The 20,761-nt window shown below is 45.9% G+C and overlaps 1 long non-coding RNA gene across 1 annotated transcript in view; it reads left to right on the plus strand.

Moving 5' to 3' along the window:
- The window catches only part of LOC147728569 (uncharacterized), a 65,040-nt gene that overhangs the window by 33,248 nt on the left and 11,031 nt on the right, over nt 1-20,761 (plus strand). Inside the window, exon 3 of the long non-coding RNA XR_015309564.1 lies at nt 13,302-13,445. This is a non-coding gene — a long non-coding RNA (uncharacterized LOC147728569). The remainder of the gene's footprint in view (nt 1-13,301; nt 13,446-20,761) is intronic.

A 20,761-nucleotide genomic window follows, 5' to 3' on the forward strand; every position in this document is an offset into this window, starting at 1 on the left:
TTCGGCTTGATGAATCAGGCTGCTAGTACTTATACCCCAAAAGTGCATTTTATTTGGGAGTGACTTCAAAGCAGCTCTCTGAACTGCACAAGCATCCCTTTTTACTCAGTCCTGTCTGCCAGGCTATCTGTGGTGGGTAATCAGTCCTTTGTGTAGGGACAGGACACTGCCTATTCAAGTGAAGTGTTAGCCCCTCCCTTCCATTCTGCCCAGGGAAGGCCATCAGAATGCAGATGTATATAGCTGAGGACTCAGACACCTCTGTCCTTCCTGGGTTGGTGCCTGTCTAGAGGGAATGCACAAAGAATTGCTGCCACCCACCCCAGATTAGTATTGGAGACAGGGTGTCAGGTATACATATCAGTGAACAGAAAAATGTCCACTTTCTAAATGTAGCAATTCTAAAACAGTAACGTTAAATCTAACCCTGGGCAGAGTTTGCAGAGTTGCACTACGCTAAGCTATGCGAAGTGCAAAAATAAACTCTGTTGCACTACGCGGAGCTCCGCAAGTGGTGGAGTACGGTAGAAAAATGCTATTCGCGATGATTGCACAGTATCTGATGCTTTTTTTTTTTTTTGAAGACCTTTATTGAAGTCACGTAATCAGTACACAGCTTCGACGCCTACAACCTGAGGAAGCAGGCCGGCAGCTGTAGGATGTAGTTTCATCATACCTCATAACCATATGATAGAAGTAATAAGTTAACACAGCATGCTGCCTACAACCCATCTGGGCCGGCCGCGATATAAAGCGTATAAAGCTGTAAAAGGAGGTGTAATTCCGCAGGCAACTAACCAGGTAATGTCAATTCTTAAACACTTGAGGTCTCATTTTCTCTTTTTTGTTGAACTCCAAACTTTACTATAACGAACTACGAGAACCAAGGCTGTCAGTCCCCTTTTCCTGTATGATCTCCAGTCGAGGGATGTGGTGAATAGGATCTCTTAGCGCAGAGTAAGGTGCGATGCTTCTTCCAGCACGGGTCTAGGTGTGCTAAAGCTCCGGGGGGGGGGGGGGGGGGGGTCGGAAAGAGGGGCGTAGAGCGCTGATGCAGAGAGGGTCAGATGCCCGTCTTACGGTCAGTCAGGGAGAAGGTGGAGTGCGCTATTATAAATTTGCATGAAGGCGCCTGGGACCGCAGGTGGAGTTGTATTGGTATCAATATCTCCTACTCCGTAGTGCACCTAGAGGGTGGGGGGGGGAGGTACAGCAGCATCAGTCGGCAGTGTAGAGGACGCACCTAGAAGCTCGGAGGGTTGCACAGCTTGTCCTGCATCTTCCTGATCATCAAGTCCAGCTTCAGCATTAGTTTGGGCCCGAAGCAGATAGGCGGAGAGTGGGCCCCAAAGGTCTTTGGGGCGCAATTTATGGGGCAGTAAGTCAGCGTAATTATGGAGTTGATCCTGCCAAGTTGACATTGTAGTCAGCCACAATTTGAATTTGGGGGCGCGACCACGGCCCCATCTACATGCCACATGGCGTTTCGCAAGCAGGAAACCCAGTGCGAAGAATTTCCGGTGATGTTTATTCGCCGGGATGGAGTGGCCTAGTAGGGCAATTTTGGGACACATTTCGACCTCCGTCCCTATCATTGCAGACATAGCCTCGAACACCCGCGCCCAGTATAGGGCAACAGCTGGGCACGACCATGCCAAGTGAATAAAGTCTGCCCCTGTCTGTTTGCATCTGAGGCATCGATCATTGTCACTCAGTCCGAAACGGCAGAGCTTGGCGGGGGTGTAATAGAGGCGGTGCAAAAACTTATAGTGGACCAGTCGGAGGCGGGCATTTCCTGTCACTGAAGTCGTGTGTGAGCAGCTGTCTTCCCATTGTTCGTCTGAGAGAGGGGAATCTAGGTCTGCATCCCAATCACGTCTCGCTCGTAGATCTGGGGGTGTGGAGGTCGCATACGCGTGTTTGTAGAGCAAGGAGACTACGTGTTTCGGGGTGTCATTTTGAAGCAGTGCATGCAAGGGCGCTAAGACTTCCGGCTCGTCCGGAAACCCGGGTGTAACAGTTTTGATATTCTGTCGTAATCGCGTGTAAAGAAACGTGTCCATAACAGAGGGTGCGTGCTCCCCAAAAAATTGGTCCGCTGTACGAAACTGTCCCTGTACGTACAAATCTCCCCATGTATGAAGGGCTAGTTTGGAGAGCAGTTTGCGTCCCATTTCTTCGCGTGTGATACTTAATCTAGGGTCATACGCTAGGGTCATGAATGGGGAATACAAAAGGGCCACACCCATACGCTCCGCAATCCTACGCCAGGCACGTACTGTGGAATCCACCGTTGAGGGGTCTCGGTCAGTCATACTGGCTTCCGTGTAAAGATAGCCCGACGGTTTTTCAGGTCTCATGTACCCATCTTCCACGGCCAAGTGTGCCATAAAGGGTGGTGGATGAAGCCAGTAGGCAGCAAAGTGGCCTTGTGCACAGTCGTAATACAGCCAAAAGTTTGGTACATCAAATCCGCCCTGGTGGTAGGGCAACATGAGCGTCCCAAGTTTTAGCCTAGCTTGTTCCCCCCCCCACACAAGTCTTGACAACTGGGAATCCAGGGCGCGGAAGAAGTGCGAACCTGGGCTATAGGGAATGTTAGTGAAGAGGTACAGCATCTTAGGAAGGATAACCATCTTGATCATGGATATGCGTCCAGCCATGGACAGTGGAAGGTGAATCCACCTAGTAATGCTGTCCGTCAACTTGTCAAGGACAGTACCGTAGTTTGCCCTGATTAGGGCATCACGGTTCCTGGTCACGTTGATTCCTAAGTACTTTATCTCGTCATTTTCCCATAACAGTGGGTAGTCGAGAGGAAACTGGGGAGTGTTGTCTGTTAGGGGGAGCAGGGCTGATTTAGACCAGTTGATCTGTACCCCAGCGATGGCTCCAAATTTGGTAATTTCGCGCAGTAGGGGGTTCAGATTATCTTGCGGTTTATGGACATATAAAGTCATGTCGTCGGCATATAATGAAATGAGCAGCTGTCGCTCCGGATAGATCAGTGACCTGTGATTATGATGTTGGCGAAGCTTGGCTGCGAGGGGTTCAATAGCTATGGCAAATAATACTGGGGATAGCGGGCATCCCTGCCGGGTTCCTCTATATATCTCAAAGGGGGCCGAACGGGACCCGTTCAGTAGGACCGAAGCGTGTGGTTTAGTGTACAATAGCTTGATCCAATCTAGAAAGCTAAATGGAGTTCCCATCCGTTCCAGCAACGACAGTAGGTAGTCCCATTCCAGGGAGTCGAACGCCTTGGTGGCATCGAGGAAAACTGCAGCTGCCTCACACTTAGGGTCAATATCCTGCATTACAGCCTGTAGGGTGCGGAGGTTGTGTGAAGTCGCACGATTTGGGACAAAGCCTGCCTGGTCTGGGAGGACCAGCCTTTCCATCAGAAGATTCAGGCGTGTCGCCAGTACTTTCGCCAGTATTTTAACGTCAGTGTCTAATAATGACAGGGGTCGGTAGGAGTCACAAAGCTCAGACGGCTTACCTGGCTTAAGCAGTGATGCTATTAATGCCTCCCGCATACTAGTTGGCAAAATGCCTTCCTCAAGAGCTGAGTAGTACACCCGTTTCAGTATGTGGGCAAGCAGATGAATGTAGGTTTTATAGAAATCTATCGGCAGACCGTCTGACCCAGGAGACTTGCCAGATTTCATGGACATAATGGCGTCTTTTATTTCATCCAGCTCGAGCTCGAGGTGTAAGAACTTCTGTTGTGTCGGGCCCAACCATGCAATCGCAGTGTCGTCAAGGTATGCACACAGGTCCAGTGGCATCTGCCTCTGGGAGGTTTACATTGTCTTGTAATGGTCAGTGAGTACGCAAAGCTGTCCAGGGAGATCTCTCTGTGGCACCTGCTGGTCATCGAGCAGAGAGGTGACATAATTGCGGTGCCTAGGGGGCCTAACAGCCGAGGCCAGTGCCCTGCCCGGCCTGTCTCCCTCACCATATACGCGTGCCATGTAGGGTTTCCCCAGGAATTTACCCTCCATATCCGCAGCTTCGGTATATTCATTAATTTTGTCTCTGAGCTGAGCTCGCACATCATGTCCCTTTGTCCCGCGAGAAATATCTCTCTCAAGCGTGTGAATTTCAGATTCTAACCTACGTAGCTCTCCACGCAGGGATTTGAGGACTCCCCCTCCTTTGGAGATACACCATCCTCTCACAGTGACCTTGAAGGCCTCCCATACGGTAGTAAGGCTATCGACTGAGTTAATGTTACGGTCAAAGAATTCTTGTATGTCCTGCTCTAGCTCCGTCTGAAAGGCCGAGTCTGTGAGGTGCGCAGGGTTGAGGCGCCAGTTCAAATAAGGGGAGACATCGTGGGGGACGCGCAGGGAGAGGAGGACTGGTGAGTGATCCGAAAATGTACGAGCTAGGTGTAGAGTTTTACCCGCCCAGGGTGTGAGGCCTGCGGTCAGGAATATGTAATCAATGCGAGCCCAGGTGGAGTGGACTGCCGAGTAGTGAGTGCCTTGACGCAAGGAGGGGTGCGAATGCCTCCAGGCATCTGTCAAATGGTGTTCCTCCATGATGCCTAATAAGGAGCGTTGGGAGTGTGTGTAATGTATCGATTGTGGGTGTGACCTGCCAAGAACAGGCTTTACAGCAGTATTGAAGTCTCCCCCAAGTATTACATGAGCTATGCCCAACGTCTGAATTTTGCCCCACATGGTAAGAAGTGTAGACGGATCATCTGTGTTGGGGCCGTAGTAGCATGCAAAGAGTACTGTATGAGAGTGTAGCTTCCCCCAGACCATGCAGTATCTCCCCCCAGAGTCAGCGTCCGTGCCTGCTGGGGTGAATCCCACCCCCCTCCGTATCAGGATTGTGACACCTCTAGCGTAGTTTGAGTAGGATGAAAAGACCCTGCACGAAGCCCATCTAGATGCGAACAGAGGGGACCCAGTCGGCACCAAGTGAGTCTCCTGTAGCAGAGCTATAGACACTCCATGTCGGTCCAGGTACCCCAGTATTTGTCGCTTTTTTCTAGGGTTATTTAGTCCTCGCACATTCCATGACATCACCTGGAGTGCTGGCAGCGTATCTGTTACGTCACCCATCCCCACAGTGGAAAATAAGTGTGGCATGCATATGTAGCATGTATCATCAGACAGGCATCGGTGAATTTACTAAGTTGGACATTTCCCAGCCCCGTTCCATAGTTCCCTCCCGCCCCAGGAAGTGCCGCAACAGTGCAGTCAACAGAGTAAAACCAGGCTAAACACCCCCCCATTCCGGCATCCCCAACTGGCCAGAGCATCGCTTGTCCCGCAACCCAGAAGCGCCCAGACATTCCCATTATATCAGGCATATTAAGGATCGCAGAGTCAAAGCTTAGAATCCACCCACCCACACCGGCAACCCCAACTTGCCGGGCAATCAGCATCCACCCACCCACCCTAAACCCAAATAGAATCAAAAACAAGATAGTCACTACATTCGCTCTTGCCCCTGAAGGGGAAGAGGTGTTGTGGGGATTGCCCATTGGAGACGGAACCCAGGGGGCGCCAGACCTGCCGTCCACCTCCTTACTTGCACCCACAGGCAACCGGGACAGGGCCCAGTCTGCGTATGTGGGACGGAGGTGGGTGATCCGGCACTCGTTTATGTCTTAGATCGGTGAGAAAGTAAATCAGGAGTGGTACCTCACCGAGATGTGCTGCGTCCAGCCCAGGTGGGGGCCGTGTCCAGTACCTTTGCGACGGGTAATACAGCTCCAGTAGTTAGTCTTGCTGGGATAACGGAGAGTGTGATCTGGACCGACGTCCCTCCCTTTCATCTCGGAGTCGCTCCTTCCTGTGCTGCTTAAGAAAGTCCTCCACCTGTTGCGGGTTATGGAAGAAGTGTTGTGTGCCACGGTGAGTGATTTTTAACTTTGCAGGATAGAGCATGGCATAGGGGATTTCTTGGGCTTGGAGTTTCTTTTTCACACCTGCAAATTTGCGCCTGGCATCTTGAACTGAGGGGGTAAAATCAGGAAAGAAGGATAGCGTCGCGTTGCCATATGCTACAGTTCCGCGTTCTCTTGCACGACGCAACACCGCATCCCTGTCCTTGTAGTTTAGGAAGCGGGTGATGATGGGACGCGGGGGGCCCCAGGAGAAGGTTGTGCAGCAAGAGATCTATAGGCCCTCTCCACAATAAGGTGGGAGGAGAAGGACTCTATCCCAAACAATTCCACCACAAGTTTTTCCATGAAAACCTCCATTTTCCCTGTGTTGGTGGACTCCGCAAGGCCCAGGACGCGGATGTTGTTGCGACGGGACCTCGCTTCCAAGGCAAAGAGGTCGCCGCCACCAAGACGTGAAAATTAGGCGGCAGAGATCGTGGCAGCTGCTAGGCACCTTCAAAGCAGTTCTCCTGTGTGGCCGCTACTGCGTCTCCCGGTGAGGTGTCCCTCCACTGCTGCGCATCAGCGCCCACCAGGCCAGAGAGTCAAGCGCCCCAGCGGCTCAGCACCAGGCCCGAATCACACAGGCCACAGCTTCAGGCTCGCGCGTGGCCACTGGGTCAGGGGGGCCGCGCCCATGCAGGAGTCTGCGTATGGTGAGGCCTGCGGCAGAAGCAGGTCAGTGCGAAAGCGGAGAGTGGCCCCCAGACGCTGAGTGGTGAGTTCAAGCAATCACAGGGGTGGTTCGTGTCTCCCCAGCGCAGCAGCTCTCAGTGGGCAGGGCGGCTGTTGAGTCTCCGTGCAGGCTCCAGCTGGTGTGTCCGACCAGGCTTGTGCAGGCCGCACAGCCCCGTGGTCGCGTAATGCGCCGCCCCGACGAGCGAGGAATGCCAGGCGGGCAGGGGGCGTCGCCGAATACCTTCGTATTTGCCTAACTCTTTCAAAAAAAACTTCAGGTTAAAAAACATTTCTTCCCTGTTCTCACTGAAAATGAACATGTGCAGCCTGAAAATGAACGTGTGCAGCCATAACCACCCCAATCCTGGTGCCCCTCCATTCTCAAGCTCATCTTTTCTACCCAGGGAGTGGATCCCACTCTGGGTTCCTCTATCCAGTTCTGTGGTTTCCAGCGCTGTGTTTGGTGAATTCCAACGTAGTTGTGATTAAATAACAGTTGTAAACACAAATATTAAGATCACGCCACTGTAAATTGGACCATAACACTGTTTCATTAATTCACATGAGATATTTGCTTAACGTAATCTCTGTCTTGAGAGACTTCTGAATAGTTAAGCCAGGCTCACGCTGAACGTTCAGTTTGGCTTGCTGAAACACGAATGCTTGTGCACCAGTCAAATTGAAGTCCTTTATCAGTTGTTCAAACTTTCTATGCCTCTTAGAAGTTTCAAAAGTCATGGCGGAACACATTTGGAAAGAAATGTCTTTGTTTGCCTTTAATCTACAATGCTTGATTGTCTGATGTATTATATGTTCTTCAACACAAAAAGCCATGAAGTTGGCTAAGAAAATTTGAGGCTGCATGGTCCATCTGCTTGGACCTATGTAAACGCTATGCGCTCATTGTAAAAGACAGGATGTCTTAAATAAGATTCCAGAGAATGGATATATTCCAAAAGGAGTTTAATGATAGGTTTCCAATCACAGGAGGAGCGCCTCATCAGCCAGGAGTCCAAGCAGCAACTGAACAAACACAACGGACACCTGGCTTCAGAAAGCGCCCCTTCATTCAAATGAATACATGTATACATTCTGTGCATGTGCTCATACATGCGTTCACGAGGTAAGTGAGATTAGCGCGAGCATAGAACAATAAAGAATACAATACACTACATCACCTTCCCCCTTATACAAATAAACAGAAAAAAACAATAGAATAATTAAAACAACTAGAAGGGGGTCTTCTAATACGACCACTGCGACTACAAGACGGAACAGCAGGTGAACCTACAGGTTCTTGTGTAAGAGAGGAATCTTTTGGGGAAGAAAGTGAAGTAGGAGTCAAACCATCATTAGGTTGGACTACATTAGGTTGAAGCCAATGTGACCAATCACATCCCTCCTGAATAGACAAATTTTTCCTCCTAGAAATGAGGGATGCCTGGTCAGCAGTCAGCTTTGCCAACTGTCTCACGTTCCACCAACCCTTGTCTCCCAGGAAAACAGCATTCTTGCTGACTTTAAGGATTTGGACAGGGCTTGAAAACATAGACAAGCCTTTCGCAACCTTATAGGGTTTTTTGATCATAAGCCAATCTCCCACCAACATTTGAATGTCTTTCACATTTTTTGATCTGTCAAAATTCTCTTTCATTACTGCCTGTTTTTGTTTAACCGAAAGGTCAATGTTGTCCCTAATTGAAGGAAATTGATTACCCCCACCTTGCTTAACCAAGCAGGAAATAAAGGAGAATGAAATTCCCTGCCCCGCAACAATTGGAAAGGGGACACTTGAGTTGTACAGTGGGGAGAGACATTATAGTTCCAAATTTTCTTTTCCAAAAATTTAAACACATCCACACCAGAAGCAAGAGCTGTTTGAATTCCTTCTTTCAAGACCTTATTACCACGCTCTACCAGTCCGTTAGAAGAGGGCGAATAAAGAGCCACCTTCAGCTGCTTTACATCGTGGACTTTCAAAAATTTACACATCTTGTCAGAGACAAAATGGGTCCCATTGTCAGTTACTAAGATTCGAGGAGTTCCTTCCAAACGGAACAATCTTTCCAGGAAAGAAATGGTATTATCTGAATCCGGAGCCTCTACAAACCTATAATACATCCACTTAGAGAAATAATCGATTGCTAAGATAAGGTACCTCTTCCCTTCCGGAAGAACTTTATAAGGGCCGGAGAAATCTAACGCAACCTTCTCCCAAGCCATCCCCGGGAACTGAGAAGGCTGTAGCGGGGCCTGATGAGTCTTCCAATGTTTATCAGACAATAAACATTCTTCACAATTGTCCACCGTAGACCTTACCTGAGAATCAATACCCGGCCACCAATAATGAGTTTTGATTCTCATACAAGTCTTGGTCACACCAAGGTGACCCTCGTGAGCTAACTTGATAATAGTGTTTCTTAAACCACTGGGGGGAACGAACTTATCTCCTCTCAATAAAATTCCATCCTTGACCAAGAGTTCCTCAGCTACCTGAGCGAAATTCCTTAGATCCCCAGAAAGGTTTCTAACCTCTGGCCAAACCTTAGTGGAAAACTCCAAAGCTTGGGACAAAATACCATCCATTTCACTAGCTTCCTTCCAATCCTTTTCGGAAACAACCGAATTCCACTCCTCAACGGCATCCACCATTGACACACACTCCACGTCTTCCTCCACCAAGTCATCCTCATCATCCTTGTCCATCAGCATCCTGGACAAGCAATCTGCTCTGACGTTTTTACCTCCAGTAATGTGTCTTAACTCAAAGTTAAATTCCTGAAGTTTAGAGACCAATCTAGTCAGCCTAGGAGAAAGACTATTCGTACCTGAAACTTTGCTAAAAATAAATGAAAGGGGTTTATGGTCAGAAAGCATCACAAACTTGCAACCCCAGATGTACATCTTAAACTTTTGAGCCGCCCACACGCAGGCCAACGCCTCCCTCTCAATTGTGCTGTAGTGTTTTTCGAAATCCTTCAAGGATCTAGAGGCAAAAGCTACCGTGTGTTCTTTGCCCTCCACCTGCTGACATAACACATCTCCAAGACCTTTCATGCTTGCGTCTACGGCAATAATGCACATGGAATCATCCCTAAACGCCTGAAGGGAACGTGCAGAGACAATCAAATCTTTGACTTTGGCAAAAGTCTCATCTAAATCTTTGGTCCAAACAAACTTTTGGCCTTTCTTAAGAAGTAACCGCAGTGGTTCCACCACCTGAGCGTACCCTTCTACAAATCTGGCGTAGTACTCTGCCAGTCCCAGAAATGAACGCAGAGAATCTTTATCACTTGGGGGTTTAGCTTCCATCAAAGCCCTAACCACAGAAAATTTAGGTCTAATGCCAAATTCTGAAATTGAATGACCCAAGTACTCCAATTCAGACACCCCGAACTTGCATTTGTCTTCCCTGACGGTCATACCTCTACTACCCAGAATGGACAAAACTTTTTTAAGCAGGATATTATGTTCATCCATTGCTTTTGCAAATATCAAAATGTCATCCTAATACGCTTGTACCCCCACCAGATCCCCAAATAAAGAGTCCATTAACCTTTGAAAAACACTGGCTGCTGAAGCTAGCCCGAATGGAAGTCTCAGAAACTTAAAAGCTCCGAATGGGGTCACAAAGGTTGTTAACTCTTGAGAATCTTTAGCCAAGGGAATCTGGTGGTAGGCGGACTTTAAGTCCAACAATGAAAACCATCTAGCTCCACCAAGATTTGCTAAAAGCTCTTGAATTTTAGGGAGAGGATGACAGTCAATTTTAATGTTTTTATTGAGACCCCTGAGGTCCGCACATAGCCTGATCTCATTATTTTTCTTGCGTGCTACGACGATGGGCGCAACCCATTGAGAGGATTCTGAAGGTTCTATAATTTTATCTTTAACCAAATCCTCAAGCATCTTTTTGAGTTCAGTCCTGACACTAAGAGGAACAGGGCGAACCTTATGAAAAACAGGAGATGCCCCCGGAATAAGTCTAATCTTGTGTTCTGCCCCAGTCACGAGGCCAATTTTGTTGCTAAACACATTTTTAAACTCATTTAGTAGATCAGCTCTGTCAATTTTTGCATCCTCTACAAAACAAATAGGAAAATCTCGAACCTTTATTGGATTTTTATCCCCCGGGACAAGATATAGGCCCATTTTAGCGAGGTCCTTCCAACCCACAATATCTTTTCCTTTAATCGCCACATAGACCGTTGTAACTATGGATCTACCTAGAACTTCAATGTTAGTTAAGAAAAACCCAAGCATGTCAATATCTTTCTCACCGAAAGCTTTTGAATTAACATCTGATTGGTTTAATTTCATATCATTTCCCCATTTATCAAAAAATGTGGAGTCCCTGAGGATAGTAATGGGAGCTCCAGAGTCAGCCATTACCTGTAACTTAACATTGTCAATTATGGCTTCACACAAAGGTCCCTTAATAGGCTCACAATCATCACATTCTACCATTAACATCAGATTATCAAAGTTGTCACAACATTCGTTCATGTCCACATAGTTGACTTTGACAGATTTCTTTTGGAATCTGCAAACTTTTTGGAAATGTCCCACTTTTTTGCACAAAACACAACGTTTGTTTAAGGCGGGACATCCTTTAAAATTCCCGATGTGGAATTTGGATCCACACCTAAAGCAAAAGTTCTGTTTATTCGGATTGCCATTAGCTTTACTTTGCCATTTCTCTTTAGTATCTTTACTAGAAATAGCATATAGACCATCATCAGACGCTTCATCCGAAATAAAATTAACTTTAGTGACAGTATCTGCAGACATGGCTTTAGTAGAAGTTATTGATCTTTCAATACTAAGGCTAAGGTCAATAACTTCAGACAACGAAGGATTCTTACAACTAAGAATTCTTTCTTTCACCTTGGTAGATGAACAATTGAACACAAATTGATCACGGATATAATTATCCAGCAAAGGGCCAAAATTACAGGTAATTGCCAACACCCTCAATGCCGAAATATATTCATCAATTTTTTCATCCTCCTTTTGTTTCCTTTTATAGAAATTGTGCCTCTCTAGCATGATATTAGGAGATTCTTCAAATTGTTTCTTTAATCTGGCAATAGCTTCTATATAAACATTCCACTGACTATCCCCAGAATCAGCAACTGGAGGTGGAATAGGAACCAGACTCTTAAAAATGCGTTGCGCAGCTAATCCAAGACTGCCAAAGAGAAGAGCAAACTTCCTAGGAGGAGAATAATCAGATGCGTCAATTGCTAAAATGTGATTTTCAAATAATCCAAACCACTCAGACCATAATAAGACAGGTTTTCCCGGTTTTTCCAGGAAAGGAGGTGGTTGGGTGACTTCTCTAACAGAAGCCATGTTCTGATAATTAAATCGTAAATACCAGCAAATAAAATACAGAATGTGTAAAATGAATTAGTAAATGAACTAAAATGCAATGTTTGGTTCACAACAGTAAAATGCAATAATAGTAACGTTTGGTTCACAATAGTAAAATGCAATAATAGTACAAGCAAATAAATGAAAGTGCAGGACTCATTTCACTAAAATCAGACATAAAACCAGTGTTATGAAAATTTTGCTAAAAGAAAAGAAGATATTAGTGACAGCAAATACAGTTTCCACAACTATTGATACTTGTCTGTGAGGCGTGTGAATCGCCGAGGAAAACACACGTAGTTGATGAAGGGAGTTGTGAAATATCGGTAAAGTGCAAACGTTAATAAATGTAGCTTCCGACTTCACCAAAATGGCCGCCACACGTAGTGTGTAGCGTCGTGCGTAGCGGCGTATGCGTGAGGTCGTCACACGTAGTGCGTAGCGGTGTTCGTCAGCCAGAAGGTCGTCACACGTAGAGCGTAGCGTTGTACGTCAGTCAGAATTCCACGTGAAGACCAGTTCCAGCTTCGCGTAAAGATGGTGTGACGTTGGAGTTCTGAAGACGCGGTCCGGGTGTTCCAAGGCCGGTAAGCGCGTAATTTAAAATCCAGGTATGATCAGACTTTCTTTCAAATTTCCCAATAAAATTGCCAAAATCAAATGCGATCTTCAGACTTTCAACCACGTCGTCGGAACAAAGTGGCTCGAATGAAAGTGTCACCAAAAACAGATCCGCTCCCCCAAATTGCAAATTTCGACAAAAAAGACCATTGGGAAAAGAAGTCACCATAAGTTGAAATGAGCGCAAAAGAATCGCTCATGTAAATCCAAGTTTGACGGAACAGATTTCTTTCTTCCAGTAAAAATAAAACCAACAAATGTAAAATTCGTCAAAATAAATTCCCTTTTTGCGTGGGTCGGTGATGGAAACAATCCCGATCGTCGCCAATATGTAAAAGACAGGATGTCTTAAATAAGATTCCAGAGAATGGATATATTCCAAAAGGAGTTTAATGATAGGTTTCCAAACACAGGAGGAGCGCCTCATCAGCCAGGAGTCCAAGCAGCAACTGAACAAACACAACGGACACCTGGCTTCAGAAAGCGCCCCTTCATTCAAATGAATACATGTATACATTCTGTGCATGTGCTCATACATGCGTTCACGAGGTAAGTGAGATTAGCGCGAGCATAGAACAATAAAGAATACAATACACTACACTCATATAATGGTAAGATCACCTTGGTAACGTGTATTGTCTCATCAATTAATTCTAATAGCGATTCCGAGCCATCTAGGTAACCTGTTTTCAAGGTCCTCTTCTTTCATTTCTAGATCTGCAACATACTTAATCAGACTGATGACTCTGTTGTGGAAAGACGCTGCTCCTTCACATCTGACAGCTGCTGGGCCATGTGTTAAATTCTTAAACAAAGTGTGTCTGATTTTCTAAATGATTCATCAAAATAGATTTTAAAGGTTAGTGTATTTTTTTTCACAATTTGCTTTAAATTCGTGGGCCTCCAGTAATAAATATATTATTAAAAAGATTAGCTAAAATGCATTCTGTCAGTGTAACACTTGAACTTCGTCGAGACTGAAGTCTATGTGAGCGAACAGCTCATCAGATTTCTGTTCTTGAGATTTATCATTAACAGTGGACTTGGTAGCTTCAGTTTGGTTTCCAAAGACGTTATACCTGTTCTTGTTCAAAACGGAGGCTCTCTCACTGGTTGAAAACAAAGTAGGAGCTTGAAGACTTTCTTGGGGAGGAGCCAGTCTCTGCTTCATTGCGCAAAAACAAATCCCATAGTGTTGACCTTCAACTAGCCCATGAACCTGAGGTGTTCCTTCGCAGATGCCAGGGTATCTAGAAGCTGTTCTAGTCGATAACTAGCCATTTTTCCAAGGCGGAGCCTTTAAACTTCCACTCCCTTTCACCAGGCATCAGGCTACTGTTCGCCCCATTAATCACCTGTTTCAAACACATCACGTATGCTAAGTCCTGTCACGGGTGCATCTCATTTACATCAATCAGTGCCTGGATTGCTTCTGGATTATTTTGTTTGTCTTAAAACTGTTAGTGTTTAATCAAAAAGGTGCACAAACGTTTTCTCTAGAATTATTCTCAGGCTGCTCAGGGGTAATTTTATTCCCTGAGTCGGGGTCATTTTACTCCGAGTTACCGCAGCCAGGGACACTTCTTTATTTATAGTCTGAATGACCAATTGCAGAGACGAGGAGAAGGAGTAAAATGTAGTTGGATTTTCTCCTTCGTTGGTCAATATGGTTGTAGTGTTTCATTCAGCTTAGGTTTCTTGATGAGATCCTATTGGGGTGATTCTAGATGGAGAAAGTCAGATAGCTAGTTGATCTTCCACTTTAGTTTACTCTTGGTCAGAGTCATTACGATTTCTTTCCCGCCTATAGTTTACTGAGGAAGGTGTTTGGCTACATTCACTGCAATTTTTGCTTTAACACCATTTATGAAAATCAACCATCCAAAGAAGGTGCTTAAATAATGTCAGAAAAGGTACCTGTTGCTCTTGACATCGATATTCTACCCTATTTAATTTTGTTCAATGTCCTTTTCTTAACTGTATGCCATATAGTGAGTTAATCGCGAGGAAATAGACAAATATTGACTCCTACTATATTCTGGCAATGTTTGCAGCTTCCTGCTAGACGGAAACATGTGTGCAGGGGTCCCTCTCTCTTGCCTCCATCCCCCAGACACAAGCACCTACAGATATGCAGTTCAGGTGTACAAAGCAGGCCAGTGGCGTAACAAAGGCCCCCGCAGCCCCCGCGATGCTGGGGGACCACAGAGCTCCGGGGGCTCCCCTCAGCACAGTACTCTGGCGTGACAGCTCCTGAAACAGTCCAGAGGGGAGCTCCTTCATGTAGTTTTCAGGGGCCCCCTCAATTTTCGTTACACTATTGAGGCAGGCGTGATGGCTGGAACTACTATCAATACATTGTGATTGTACCTCAAACATTACATCTTCTTCTCTGCCTTAGGTGAACCCAGACAACACTTTATCCCTTTACCGGACCGAAAATATCATATCTAGACACGTCTTAAAGAAAGCATGCATTTTTGCACCAGTGTTTACATAAGGAAAAGATGAGCGTTAGATTTGGGGGTCTCTAGTTGGCACAGGTAGGTACTTGCGACAAATAGGGACCCTTGCCACTAGTTAGGATAAGAGGATTACACTCCTAAAATAACCCCTGCTAACCCCCTTGGTAGATTGGCATGAGCAGACAGGCTTATCTCACAGGCAATGTGTAACGCATATGTTACCACAGACAGTAACCCAGTGACAACACTACAAATGGACACCACACAAGGTTTTTATATAAAATATAAGTATACTTTATATAGAGTTATCACAAGACCATAAACAACAAAAATACACAATACTATTACTTTAGGATGGTAGATTTAGCTTAGTTAAGTTCAGTTCTTAAGATGCGACACTTTGCGTCAATGTACCTTAAGTTGCGTTGCGCTTTCACGACAAGCAATGTCGCAGCAAGGGAAATGCGGCAAACTTCAAGTACAAAGAAATAAAGACGTGAAGATCTCTGAGATGTGGCATGCTTCTCCGGGGATGCGAGAAGTTCTCGGTTCGAGGCGTAGACTGCAGTGGCGACACCCTTGTTCCGCGATGCGACGGCAGCAGCTCCACTTGTGAGACTCTTCTCCCATGATGCGTGAAGCCTCCGCACGATGCGACAACTACAGCGGTGACATCCACGATGTGACGGCAGCAGCTCCAACGGCGGCGCACTTCTCGAGCATGCAAGGCGCTTTTCTTTGATGCGGTGCAGTGCGACAGGTCCAACAGCGACACCCTGCCTTGGAGTTGTGACGGCAAGTACAGAGACGGTGACTCGCTCCGACCTCGTTGTGAGGCTCTTCTCTTGATGCGGTGCAGTGTGACAGCTACAGCGGCGACACCCTCCTTTGGAGTTGCGACGGCGACATACTTCCTCTTCGTTGTGGCACGCTTCTCTCCAATGCGGTGCAGTGCGACAATTCCAGCGGCGACACCCTCCTTCGGAGTTGAGACCGCCAGCCCAGCAACCGCGACACGCTTCTTCTCGATGAGTCGCGCTTCCAGCTCCTTGCGACACGCAGTTCCTCAGAAGCCCCAAAACAGCAGCAGGCACTTCCAAAAGAACTCTGGGGAGCTGGGGGTTGAAGTCTGTTGTCCCTGAGACTTCAGCAGGAGGCAAGCTCTTTTCCAAGCCCTTGGAGATACTTCACAAGTTGAAAGCAAAGTACACAAAGTTCCTTTCTCCTTCCTTTGGCAGTAAGGCAACCACTGCAGGCCAATCCCCAAAGCAGCACTTCAGCTTGGGAATAGTCTCTCCTCAGTTTTTTCAGGTACCTCTCCTTAGTAAAGGTTTCTTCTTGTAGTCCAAAGTGATCTAATTTCATGGGACCAGGGTCCCAATATTTATACCCCAAAATCCTTTGTTCTCTGAGGGGAGCCGGGCCATTGCCCAGTCGAAACCAGTTCTGAAGCACTCTGTTTACCAGACTAATCCTTTCCTTTCACAGTGCAGGGCAGGCACATCAGACGCCCCATGGGAGGTGGAGCCAGCATTGTGGAAGACAAGTACAGTCCTGGAGCATATTGTTTACAGGACTCTTTCTCTGCTTTCAGTGTGCAGGGCAGAGACATCAGCCGCTCCCCAGGAGGTAGAGCCAGCATTGTGGAAGGCAGACACAGCCCTATTCAAGGTTCAGGTGCAACTCCTCCCTCCCATCTAGGTGCAGATCTCTCTATTCACCACTGGGCTGACTCATCCTGTCTCTTGGAATCCCTCAGCCCTGTCACTCACAAAACCAGACAAAGGAATACACAACCTAGCAGAGGCAGGCTTGAAAGGTTAGACAAGCAAATACCTACTTTCTAAAAGTGGTATTTGCAAACACAGAATGTTATAACCAACTTCCCTAAAAGATGTATTTTTTCATTCTGAGTTCAGGCATACTAAACCCGAATTTCTACCATGATCTCTGAGTCAGTTAGGATTATAAACATGTAATAATCTAACAGCCCTTCTGGCCTATGGAGAACAGTTAGCCTTGCAATAGTGAAAAACGAAAATGGCTGTAATTCACTATTAGGACATGCCACACACATCAGGGCTTGTCCTACCTTATACTTACAATGCACCCTGCCCTTGGACCTACCATAGTGGGTGCACTTGCCCAGTCAGTGTGACAGTACCAGACTGTACACAGGCTCTGCAATGGCAGACCTCAGACACATTTTACAAGGCTGCTTCTGTGGGTGGCACAACCAGTGCTGCAGGCCCACTAGCACCATTTGGATTTACATGCCCTGGGCACACTCAGTACAATAGACTAGGGTCTGACAAGTAAACCAAATCGCCAAACATGGACCCACGGATTAATACATCAATTTACAATAGGGAGCACTTGCACTGAATAGCAGTGGCACAGTGCCCAAAGCATTTAACACCAGCAAAAATACATGAGGCAACAGCAAAAATGGAAGGGAGACCCACGCCAATGGTGCCAGGTCTAATAATGAGGGCGGAGTACGAGGCTGTGAAACTGTGAGGGAGTACTAGAGATATTTTTTATTTATTTTTATACACGCTGTTTATTGAGAAGAGTAGAAACACCTTTGAAGACATTCCTGAGTGCCTTCTTACCTTTATCCATGCAAAGCGAGTTTCAACTGCATGACATGCATTTATTTAGTCATTTATTTTGGAATTTTGTTTTTATCACAACAAATACCCTAAGCCTCAAAATACTACCTCATGCCTGACCCTTTGAGCCCATTTTCGCCACACCCTGGCATACTACTTCTCACTGTCAGCTTATCCATCATCTCTCAACAGCTCTAGCAGTGGCCTTATTCTCCATGAAACTACTTCTATGAACAGTGCGAGTGTTTCCAGGCATCAGGGAGCATTCCACAAACACTGAAAATGTTCATTTTACATGCCTTGGAATGCTTGGTCCTTGCTTTTTTGTTAAGGAAGCACATGCTGATTTTGATGCTTTAATCAAATATAATGATGTAGTGCTAATAACTAATCACCCTTGAAAATTCATTTGGCTTATTTTGCTGTTTTTACTTCATGTTGTTGAATTTACATTTTTTGACTAACAAGTAAAGAAGTGTGAACATATAAGCTTTCTCTTAAAGAAGACATGGTTACAGAATATCGTAAAAATACTGTGTCCTAAATATTATTTACAAAAATATCACCCTGTTAAAGTTAAAAATGGATATTGGACAAAATGGAGCACTTTGTTTGTAAACCACATTTAAGCCATACTATATATATTGGACACTATTTTTTGTTATTGATTTTTGCCATACGATCTTTAACTCCTTGCGTGCTGGTGACGGAACCACTCCATCACCAGCCACGGATGCGCTGTGCTGGTGACGGAATGGTTCCGTCACGGCCCGGCCACCGCACCTGCGCTGCATCAATTCCGCGCCTGTGCGGCGCGTTCTATTGAGCGGGAGGGGCCGTGACGGAACCACTCTGTCACAAGCACAGTGTGCCCGTGGCTGGTGACGGAGTGGTTCCGTCACGAGCATGGCGGCACCGTGTGGCCCCACCTCCCCCCCAGTGCCCCGGCGGAATTGCCGCCGCAGCCAAGGGGTTAAGGGTGCAACAGAAATACTAGCCGTTCGTCAAAACTATCTATGCAATCTGTTGCTCTGTATGTTTTGTCATAACACTCTTTTTTGAGGGCACAGCTTTTTATGGAGACTGTTCAGGAAAGGGACCCTTCTTCTAGCTCCCATATTCTTGAAGCTCAAGATGTCGCTTTATTATGAGATCTTTTTTGCAGGCCAGCTTAGTTCAACACAAACAAAATTGCCCAACACACTTCTCCTAAAAAAAAGCAAAACCTTTGACATGTCCTATGTGAATGCCTCAGGGCTGGTTTAACCAGGTGCAACAATCCTTTTTGGCACCCCCAACCCCCCACGTGACCATCTCCTGGATTACCTCACTGCCTCTCGGGAAAAAGTCCCCCTCATCTCTCCATAGCCCCTCTCTCATACACATTATATTTGTTTTAAAGCGCCGGTAAAGGCTGATGGCTGGCTTTAGTATTACACTCAGCTATCAACATAAAATACAGGGCTGTTCTTTGCAGCAGTCATATTTACCCTCTGTGCTACTTTATAGCGAGTCAAAATTGCCAGTAGACAAAACTCTGATCCCTCGCTCTAGCAGGAACATTAATACCTAGAGTTATCATGACATTTTTATTACTGCCTGAAATCTGGAGATACAAGGAACTCTGCAGCTGTGCTTTTAAGTCCCCCACCAGAGGCCAGTGGCCCCCCACATCCCCTGCCAGGACAGCGCCCTGTGCGGCCCGCACTGGTCGCACCTGGAATGTGTGATGTAATGGGTCAGTTAATCAGTATCAGCGGTCCAGGCAAGTGATATGCTCTTCACCTACGGGTACTTTAGGCTTTAAGATTTGGACTCACAACCATCTAAAAGTTGAATTATCCGGTAGAATTTGTTAGTTAAAGAATGAAAGTGAGCACACAAAGGGGCAAATGTCCAAGCCAAGGGAACTTTACCTTTTGTGGGTTAACACTGCCTTGTAAATAAGGTCCCCTTTGACACAATGCTTAGCGTAAAAGGGGTGGGCACAGTGTGCTGCGATGGGCGTTCTGCCACAACACCCATTGATTTTGACGCTGCACCTATTTACAAGGGCAGCGTAAATAGGAGGCAGCACCAAAATTAAGACCAACATTAAGACCAGGGAAAACCTGGGGGTATATGTAACAGCCTCCATTGCCACGGAACATAACTTTTTAGGATATTCTTGTGGCAATGAGGGCTTTTCCTTATTTACAAGGCAGTGTTAAGGCACTTAACGTGGCTTAACGCGGCCTTGTAAATAAGGCCCTCGTTCAAGCTATGCTTAGCCTGCAAGGGGAGGGCAATGTGTGTTGCTTTGGGAGTTCCATCGCAACACTTATTGATTCTGATGCTGCCTCCTATTTACAAGGGGGGTGTAAATAGAAGGCAGCGCCAGAATTAAGACCAGGGAAAACCTTGTTTTTAACCTGGGGCAAAAAGGAAAAATGTTTAATTTCTCCTTGTTTTTGGTGTTTTCATGTGTGCCGTGTTGCGCAGCCTGTTTGTGGAGAGATGAGCGGCCCAATATACCCTTGCGGGCTTGGGCAGAACAATAAACTGTAAATTAGGCCAGCAAGGATTTTGTTTGTATTGTGAAAAATCAGCTAAATTGTTTTTAAACTTAATTATGAGCTCGCATTATTTATGAGCGGTAGATGAACAAATAATAAACAATTGTTCTGAGTAAATAATGTTACCACACTAACATTATAATCTTAAGTTATTAAATGTAATGATACAACAACCAGGTATATTGATGTCAAAAAAGGGTTTGTTATTTTATTAGAAACAGAGAATTGATCATTCATTAAAAAGGGTACCAGAATTGCAAAAAAAGATATACTGGGAGAAAATTACATATTCCACTGGTATATCAAACAAGGTCTAAGCTGCTAATAAATATCGACATTGATTTCAACAAAGCAATTGAGAGAAAATCAATAGTGATGAGTAAATCAAAATGCAGGTTTAGACACTGTAGTCGACGTTTCGGTCTTTCTGTATTTGTTTCACAAGACCATCTTCAGGACAGAGAATAAAAGCAAAAGGTTGTAGACCCTCTGAAAAAACATAATATAATTGCGCAGCACACATGAAAACAACAAAAGGCC

Source organism: Lissotriton vulgaris, chromosome 3_1 (assembly GCF_964263255.1).
Source record: "Lissotriton vulgaris chromosome 3_1, aLisVul1.2, whole genome shotgun sequence".
Taxonomy (NCBI): domain Eukaryota; kingdom Metazoa; phylum Chordata; class Amphibia; order Caudata; family Salamandridae; genus Lissotriton; species Lissotriton vulgaris.